Source organism: Bos indicus, chromosome X, assembly GCF_029378745.1.
Source record: "Bos indicus isolate NIAB-ARS_2022 breed Sahiwal x Tharparkar chromosome X, NIAB-ARS_B.indTharparkar_mat_pri_1.0, whole genome shotgun sequence".
Lineage (NCBI taxonomy): Eukaryota > Metazoa > Chordata > Mammalia > Artiodactyla > Bovidae > Bos > Bos indicus.
The window spans coordinates 114,181,348-114,191,563 of NC_091789.1; the positions used below are offsets into that span (position 1 = coordinate 114,181,348).

The window sequence follows — 10,216 nt, forward strand, 5'->3', positions numbered from 1 at the left end:
CCATATATGACTAATCCACAGCAAAAAAAAAAAAAAGAAAAAAAATAATGATCAGGATAGTAATGAATTTACATTTTTCTTAGTTATTGAAATGCATATTTCATATGATATGATACATTAAGCATCCAATGGTCAGTCCACAATGACTGTTTCCATGCTTCTACCTCTGTTTTCCTGTGAGTTTTACAGTTTTAGTTCCTACACTTAGGTCCTTGAATCGTTTTGAATAAATTTTCATATGATGTGAGGTATCGGTTCAGCTTCATTCTTTGGCAATGTTAGTATCCAGTTTTCTGAGCACTGTTTGTTGAAGACTGTTTCCCCCACAACAATCTAGCTTTTCTTTGTTTTATCCTGCACTGCTTGGCATGTGGGATCTTAGTTCCCTCACCAGGGATCAAAACCTTGCCCTCTGCACTGTAAGCTCTGAGTCTTAATCACTGGACTGCCAAGAAGTCCCAAAACAATGTAGAATTTCCAGATGTTCAAGTTGATTTAGAAAACTCAGAGGAACCAGAGATCAAATTGCCATCATTCATTGGAACACAGAAAAAGCAAGAGAATTTAAGAAAAACATCTATTTCTGCTTCATTGACTATGCTAAAGCTTTTGACGGTGTGGATCACAGCAAACTGTGGAAAATTCTTAAAGAGATGGGAATACCAGAACACCTGACCTGCCTCTTGAGAAATCTGTATACAGGTCAAAGGGCAAGCCCCAGCAAGATGGTAGGAGGGGCAAATTTGCATTTAGAATCAAACCCCATTCCCACCAGCAATGCTCAGAGGGCTCAAACAAACCTTGTGTGCACCAGGACACAGGGATCCCACAGAGACTGAGACAGAATTGTCTTTCAGTGTCTCCTGTGGAGGTAGAGGTCACCAGTGGACTGCCACAGGGACAGGGGCTCTGGGTGCAGCAGACGTGGGTATGGCACAACCCTCTTGGAGGAGGTTGCCATTAACCACACCATATAGCTGCCAGAACTTACATAGGACTGGGAATAGATACTTGAAGGGCACAAACAGAACCTTGTGTGCACCAGGACCCAGGAAAAAGGAGAAGTGACCCCACAAGAGACTGACCCAGACTTGCCCAGGAGTCTCCAGTGGAGGCATGGGTTGGTGGTGGTCTCCTGAAGGATTGAGGGCAGTAAGTGTAGCAGTACATGCATGGGATCCTTTGAAGGACGTTGCCATTACCTCCACCATAGTTTGAAAGTGAAGTTGCTCAGTCGTATCCGACTCTTTCCAATCCCATGGACTGTAGCCTACCAGGCTCCTCCCTCCATGGGATTCTCCAGGCAAGAGTACTGGAATGGGTTGCCATTTACTTCTCCAGGGGATCTTCCCAACCCAGGGATCGAACCTGGGTCTCCCTCATTCCAGGCAGATGCTTTAACCTCTGAGCCACCAGGGAAGCCACCCCACCGTAGTTTGGCCCCAGGTAAATAGCAGGGAGAAAACATAGCTCCACCCATCAACAGAAAATCAGATTAAAGATCTACTGAGCATGGCCCCGCCATCAGAAACAGACGCAGTTTCCCCTTCAGTCAGTCTCCCCCATCAGGAAACTTCCATGAGCCTCTTATCCTTATTTATCAGGGGGCAGACAGACTGAAAACCACAATCACAGAAAACTAACCAATCTGATCACAGGGACCACAGCCTTCTCTAACTCAGTGGAACTATGAGCCATGCCATGTAGGGACACCCAAGATGGTCATGGTGGAGAGTTACGACAAAATGTGGTCCACTAGAGAAGGGAATGGCATACCACTTCAGTATTCTTGCCTTGAAAACCCCATGAACAGTATGAAAAGGCAAAAAGATAAGACACTCAAAGATGAACTCCCCAGGTCAGTAGGTGCCAAATATGCTATTGGAGATCAGTGGAGAAATAACATAAGAAAGAATGCAGACATGGAGCCAAAGCAAGAACAACATCCAGTTGTGGATGTGAAGGGTGATGGAAGTAAAGTCTGATGCTGTAAAGAGAAATATTGCATAGGAACCTGTTAGGTCCATGAATCAAGGCAAATTGGAAGTGGTAAAACAGGAGATGGCAAGAGTGAATGTCGACGTTTTAGGAATCAGCGAACTGAAATGGACTGGAATGGGTGAATTTAACTCAGATCACCATTGTATCTACTACTGTAGGCAAGAATCCCTTAGAAGAAATGGAGTAGCAATCATAGTCAACAAAAGAGTCCAAAATTAAGCACTTGGATGCAATCTCAGATGACAGAATGATCTGTTTGTGTCCAAGGCAAACCATTCAATATCACAGCAATCCAAGTCTATTCCCAACCAGTAATTCTGAAGAAGCTGAGGTTGAATGGTTCTGTGAAGACCTACAAAACCTTCTAGAATGAACACCCCAAAGAGATGTCCTTTTCATTATAGGTGACTGGAATGCAAAAGTAGGAAGTCAAGAAGCACCTGAAATAACAGGCAAATTTGGCCTTGGAGTACAGAAAGAAGCATGGCAAAGGCTAATAGAGTTTTGCCAAAAGAACACACTGGTCACAGCAAACACCCTCTTCCAACAACACAAGAGAAGATTCTACACATGGACATCACCAGATGGTCAACACCGAAATCAGACTGATTATATTCTTTGCAGCCAAAGATGGAGAAGCTCTATACAGTCAGCAAATACAAGACCCAGAGCTGACTGTGGCTCAGATCATGAACTCCTTATTGCTAAATTCAGACTGAAATTGAAGAAAGTGGTGAAAACCACTAGACCATTCAGGTATGACCTAAATCAAATCCCTTATGATTATACAGTGGAAGTGAGAAATAGATAAGGGACTAGCTCCAATAGACAGAGTGCCTGAATGAACTACGGATGGAGGTTCGTGACACTGTACAGGAGACAGGGATCAAGACCATCCCAATGGAAAAGAAATGCAAAAAAGCAAAATGGCTATCTGGGAAGGCCTTACAAATAGCTGGGAAAAGAAGAGAAGCAAAAAGCAAAAGAGAAAAGGAGAGATATACTCATTTGAATGCAGAGTTCCAAAGAATAGCAAGGAGAGATAAGAAAGCCTTCCTCAGCAATCAATGCAAAGAAATAGAGAAAACCAATAGAATAGGAAAGACTAGAGATCTCTTCAAGAAAATTAGAGATACCAAGGGGACATTTCATGCAAAGATGGGCTCAATAAAGGACAGAAATGGTATGGATCTAATAGAAGCAGAAGATATTAAAAAGAGGTGGCAAGAATACACAGAAGAACTATACAAAAAAGACCTTCATGACCTAGATAATCACGATGGTATGATCACTCACCTAGAGCCAGACATACTGGAATGTGAAGTCAGATGGGCTGAAGGAAACATCACTACAAACAAAGCTAGTGGAGCTGATGGAATTCCAGCTGAGCTATTTCAAATCCTGAAAGATGACACTGTCAAAGTGCTGCACTCAATATGCCAGCAAATTTGGAAAACTCAGCAGTGGTCACAGGACTGGAAAAGGTCAGTTTTCATTCCAAACCCAAAGAAAGGCAATGTCAAAGAATGCTCAAACTACTACACAATTGCACTCATCTCACACGCTAATAAAAGTAATGCTCTAATTTCTTCAAGCCAGGCTTCAACAGTATGTGAACCGTGAACTTCCAGATGTTCAAGCTGGTTTTAGAAAAGGCACAGGAACCAGAGATCAAATTGCCAACATCCATTGGATCATCAAAAATGCAAGAGAGTTCCAGATAAACATCTATTTCTGCTTTATTGACTATGCCAAAACCTTTGACTGTGTGGATCACAACAAACTGTGGAAAATTCTGAAAGAGATGGGAATACCGCACCACCTGACCTGCCTCTTGAGAAACGTGTGTGCAGGTCAGGAAGCAACAGTTAGAACTGAACATGGAACAATAGACTGGTTCCAAATAGGGAAAGGAGTACATCAAGGCTGTATACTGTCACCCTGCTTATTTTATATGCAGAGTACATTATGAGAAATGCTGGGCTGGAGGAAGCACAAGCTGGAATCAAGATTGCTGGGAGAAATATCAATAACTTCAGATATGCAGAAGACACCACCCTTATGGCAGAAAGCGAATAATAACTAGCCTCTTGATGAATGTGAAAGAGGAGAGTGAAAAAGTTGGCTTAAAGCTCAACATTCAAAAAACTAAGATCATGGCATCCAGTCACATCACTTCATGGCAAATTATATGGGGAAACAGTGGAAACAGTGGCAGACTTTATTTTTCTGGGCTCCAAAATCACTGCAGCCATGAAATTAAAAGATGCTTACTCCTTGGGAGAAAAGTTATGACCAACCTAGACAGCATGCTAAAAAGCAGAGACGTTACTTTGTCAACAAAGGTTCATCTAGTCAAGGCTATGATTTTTCCATTAGTCATGTATGCATGTGAGAGTTGGACTATAAGGAAAGCTGAGTGCTGAAGAATTCATGCTTTTGAACTGTGTGCTGTTGGAAAAGACTCTTGAGAGTCCTTTGGACTGCAAAGAGACCCAACCAGTCCATCCTAAAGGAAATCAGCCTGAATATTCATTGGAAAGACTGATGCTGAAGCTGAAACTCCAGTAGTTTAGCCACCTGATGCGAAGAACTGTATCATTTGAAAAGACCCTGATGCTGGGAAAGATTGAAGGCAGGAGGAGAAGGGGTTGACAGAGGATGACATGGTTGGATGACATGATGGATTCAATGGACATGAATTTGAGTAAATTCTGTGAGTTAGTGATGGACAGGGAGGCCTGGCGTGCCGCAATCCCTGGGATCGCAGAGTCAGACAGGACTGAGTGACTGAAAATACCAAATCACTATGTTGTACACCTGAAACTTACATAGTGTATGCCAAGGATATGTAATAAAACAGAAAATTTCACTTACATCAAACTATCATCTACTAGATAATTCTTTGTAGTCTCACATAAATATCTTTTGACTAATATACGGTGTTGAAATAAATGACCATTTTTATTTTTGAAGAAAAAGATAGACAATCCCAGGAGCAAGAAAGCTAACTTGTTCATGATTTCACCTACAACCGAAAGAAGAAAAACAAAGTTGAAATTTAACAAGGCTGAATTTCCCTTTTAGGAAGGTAGTATGTAAAGTCCAATTTGTAAAGTTTAAATACAGAAAGCTATTCACTAAAATGTGAAACTTCAGGATGAGCAAATGTAAAAAGTGTGTTTGGGCTCTTTAAGTATAATACATTAGTTTCTCATGTCGTTTTGTTCTCTAGTATATTTTGGCGGTGGCAAAATTCGCCCCCCCCCCCCTTCACTTCACCATTACATAATCAGCCCTTTTCCATGTAGCTGCATATGGCTAAACAAAATTTTTGGATATTTCTGTATTCAAGGTGTTAAAATCCATTACTACCATCACACTTTTTTGAGGCCTGAATTGCCCCAAGTTTGGCCATGTGGAGTCCCTTCTAACTAGTTCTTGGTTTTAATTTCTTTAAATTTTGAAATAATTTCTAAATAAATTTTAGATTTACAGAAAAGCTGTAACAATTAATACAGATAGTTCATGTATAACTTCCATTGAACATGTCCTAATGGAAACACCTTATATAACCATGATGTAAATGATCAAATTCAGAACATTAACAATGATACAAGTAACTAAACTGTAGATCTTTGTGGAATTTTGCTAATCTTCGCACTAATGACATTTTTTTTTAGTCCACTAGCCAACACAGGTACCCACGTTATGTTCATGTGTTATGTCTTATTATTTTATGACTGTCCCTCAGTTGTTCTTTTTAATATATTTATTTGGCTGTATGGGGTCTTAGTTGAAGCATGCAGGGTCTCCTTTGTTGCGTCACATGGGATCTTTCCTTGTGGCACGCAGAGTGTCTAATTGTAGCACGTGGGCTTAGCTGCTTCATGGCATGTGGGATCTTAATTCTCTGACCAGGGATTGAACCCACGTCCCTGGCATTGCAAGGCGGATTCTTAACCATTGGACCACCAGGAAAGTCCCTCCTATGTTGTTCTTTGTACTTCATGATACACACACTTTTTAACAGTACTGATTCGATATCTTGTAGAATGTTCCCCAGTTTGAATGTTTTGTGTTTCCCCACAATTAGAGTGAGCTCATGCAATTTAATTAGCCCTCAGTACATCATATCATGGATTGATGATGCTAAAGTGTCTTCTTAGAGATGGTGTTAAATTTGATCACTTGCTTGTGTGGTGCAGGGGTTCAGAACAGCCTTCCTGAAAATATGCCATTTTGGCATGCAAATTATTTTCAGCCACAGGCAATCTAGATGCTACGGGCCCAAGATAAACTTTTACCTTTTCTTTAAATAATTTAAATTGAGGGCAGTGCCGAAATAACAGACAATACTAGAAATAACTTTTTATGACCCATTTCTATGGCAGGACAAACATCTAATTACTAAAAATATGTCCTTCTTATTGTGCTGTGACTTACCCTCCCACCCTCTCTGAAATTCCATCCCTTAATCCCATTACTTAAATCAGGATGGCATGTATACCTCATTATACCTTTCTGACTCAGAACCATTCATGTAAGATGGGTTTCTGTATGTGTGGCATTCAATTAGATTTTCTTCTGTTAATCTGTCTCATGTCAATTTAATTCTTAGACAAGCCAGAAGAATCTAGAAGGTTAGAGGAAAGTTTTCTTCCTCCCTGACAGTGGTCTCTGCTGAATTTCTCCAACATAAAGTTACTGCTTTTCCTTTTATAATTAATAAATGTCTTATGTGCGCAGCTTTTGACACTATGCAAATATCTCGTTGCTTTCCGTACTTTCATCCACTAGTTTTACTATCAACCAACAGTTCTTTACGCACCAGTTTTTTCTGTCATGTTTGCCCCAAATGATTTTCCTATTACCTTCAATCCTTCTTCACTTATTAGAATTGCTCTCTAAATTAAAGAAGGGGTAAACTTTCTCCCCAATTTATTTGTTAATTCAATTACTTAGTTGAATTATTTAACTATGACAATTCAACTATGTTCACATGAACTCTTTTAATCTTGGAGCATCTTGTGAGTCTAGTGTCCTGGAACAAGAACTTTGTGAAATAACACTATAAATATGTTAACATCCACCAGGAATGGGCTAACAGTGTAACCAGAGACTAACATTCTAACCACTTTACTAACCATCATGACTTTTTGATTCTTAAAGTACATGGGCATAAATACATAATTGTCATTATTCTGCATGATCTACATGGCTTTTCAATGTAAGTCATTAAAAATGCTGCTTAAAGGGAGTAATTGAGGACTTCCCTGGTGGCCCACTGGCTAAAACTTTGTGCTCCCATTATAGGGCACCTGGGTTCGATCCCTGATCAGGGAACAAGATCCTGTATGCTGCAACTAAGACCCAGCACAAGCAAATAAATGAATAAATAAATAAAATTGTTTTTAAAAAGAAAGCAATTAATTCCAATTCTTCTGTTTGGTATCACATACGCTACAGACAATTACTTATAATTTTTTTATAATTGGTATGTGATAGTATTCCTGATAAACAGAAACAAAAATAGCATACTTTCTTAATACAATGCTTTCATGATGACAAAAATGTTTTTCCAAGGTAATTTCTAGATACTGATATGTATAAATTCAATTAAATTGGGATTTGAAGTGAAAATTATGTAGTCCACCTCACAATGCAGCCATTGTTTCAAGCCATCCCTGCTGAATTCCCCTATTAGCAGTTAATAATATTTTAAATGCAAAGGGTGTGGGGCAATAAAATGGTTTGATGAATACATATTATCTCCATTTTTCTTTCTACGATCTATCTATATTTAAGAGTTTCTCTAATAATTGTGATTTTTTAAGGAAAGTTTAAGACTCTTTCTATTTAAGAAATAATGCATGAATTTGTCTGATACTCTAATACATGATTTTGCCTGGTTTTGTTCCAAATTTCTCATGTTCCCAAACTCTATTTCATTGGTTTATTTATTTTATTTCTTCCACAAACCTAGTATGGTTTAAACTTTCCTTCTTTTCATATTCTTTAGCTATAAGACCGTGAGGATGAAATTTAGACATGTAGCCTAAGATTAGATACTATATAAATTAATTACAGCTTCTAACCGGAAAGAGTTTTAAGTATACCAGTAATCACTGAAATAGGGAGTCTGTGATGAATGTCAGCCAAAGGTTACAGTTGAGGTATTATGGTTTAATGGAAAGGGAAATGCTTTGTGGAAATACAGAGTTTTGATAGGATTAAAGAAGGAACAAACCTTAGATGTATGGATATGGGGAGAAGTAGGGCATGCCAGTACGTGCATAATGTAAGCAATAGATTGGTGGCGTATGAATGGAGGTAACAGCAGCCCACTGCTGAGGTGGAATCAAGATCATATTTATATAGACACTGAGTGACAGAGAGATCCACACTAATAACGGGAGCAAAGAGAAACTGCTGACTGGACAATCACTTCCAGAGAAGCAAGAGATAATGAAAACTTGAACTAAAAGCAATGGAAACTGAAACAAAGAAAGATGGGGCCAGACTTGGAACTCCTAGAAGGCTCGTATCTTAATCACCGCTTGCAGTTGAGGGATGAGGACAGGGAAAAGGCAGACATAAAAGATGAATGATATTGGTGACTTGTGCAGGTGAGACTGGGACAGGACACTGGCAGTATCATTCAAAGAAAGAGGAAACCTAGAGAAAAAGCCCTTGGAGGGGCATGTTCTGGTGTGAAATAACCCAATATCAGCTCCTGATAGAACCCTAGGACTTCACAATGCAGCAGTCTAAACTCAGATTTTAAGGAGATACACTAAGCTGGAGGCTAGAGAGAGGTTTAGAACTGAGTAATGCGGTGAAACTGGAGAAGGCAATGGCATCCCTCTCCAGTACTCTTGCCTGGAAAATCCCATGGAACGAGGAGCCTGGAAGGTTGTAGTCTATGGGGTTGCACAGAGTCGGACACGACTGAAGTGACTTAGCAGCAGCAGCAGCAATGCGGTGAAACAATTAATTTGATTATGCATAAAAACATCACTGTTATTGCATTATTAATAAAGCAGGTATATCTTGTTGACTCATGCATGGAAATACATACCTAAGTACATATTAGCTTTAAAACGGCAAGTCATTTTATTTTTATATACAAGTCTGTTTATTTATACTTAGATGTAGGTTAGTTTTATTTTTGTGTACAGATCTGCTTAACAATCACTCAACTTCTGGGTAACTAAAGAGCCTTTATAAGTAGTTTACATTGTCTAGACCCAAGGTATGCAGCAAACCCAGTCTGGAGCAAAATGGGAAATAACATCTTTCTAACGACAGGCTTAAAAGTCCTAATCCAGTAATTTAAGATGTTTCCTTTCTCTGGTAGCAGAGCTGAATAATACCTAGCTGCCAGACCACCATTCACAGGGACAGCTAAGAAAACAAGGTACAGGCCACCGAAAACAAGACCAACCAATCCACCTTGTGTTATGGTACATGTTTCACAATGCAGATCACCTGTATTCAAAGGTAAACTTACAAAACGTTTGTAAGATATGTTTGCTGTCAAAAATGGGATCAACGCCACTGGTAAGCCAGCAGCCTGTGTTACATGTAAGATGCATCGAAAAAGACTGTTTCCTATTAGGCAACAGAGAGCAGCATTAAGTCCAATATGTTAATCCATTTTCAAGCAGATTTCTTTCTGCTTCTAGAAGTTCGTTAATTTTTCTGGCTATGATATCAATTAAGTTCTCCTTGATAGTACCATCTGGTTCATGATTTTCCATCTTGAGCCTTACACTCTTCTCCCAGCAGTTGCTGCCTCCTCCGGTCTTCATCAGGCAAGTGAGGGCTCACCCCAACCTTTGCTCAAGTCGCCTATGTGCAGCCATTTTGGCTGCCACAAGGCAAGTCATTTATATGTTCTTTTATTATATTCACAGTCTTTGTCATCTAGAGTTGTGAAGAAAAAATGACAGAGACTGAAGATTTGTCAGAAAACTTTCCAGTGTAGGTCAAAATACTTGTGAGCTCATGGGTGGACTGAGAGAATATTACACTGAGTGAAATAGACAGAGAAAGACAAATTATGTATGATATCACTTACATGAGGAATCTAAAAATATACAACAAAGGAATATATATAGCAAAAGAGAAACTGACTCACAGATACAGAAAACAAATTAGTGGTTACCAGTGAGGAGAAGAATGGGGGAAAGGGCACGATATGGGTAGAGGA

General features: G+C 39.5%; 1 pseudogene; it reads right to left on the minus strand.

Moving 5' to 3' along the window:
- Window positions 1–9,168: 9,168 nt before the first annotated feature.
- On the minus strand, window positions 9,169–9,764 carry LOC139180923 (transmembrane protein 126A pseudogene; annotated as a pseudogene).
- Between the last annotated feature and the right edge of the window lie 452 nt (window positions 9,765–10,216).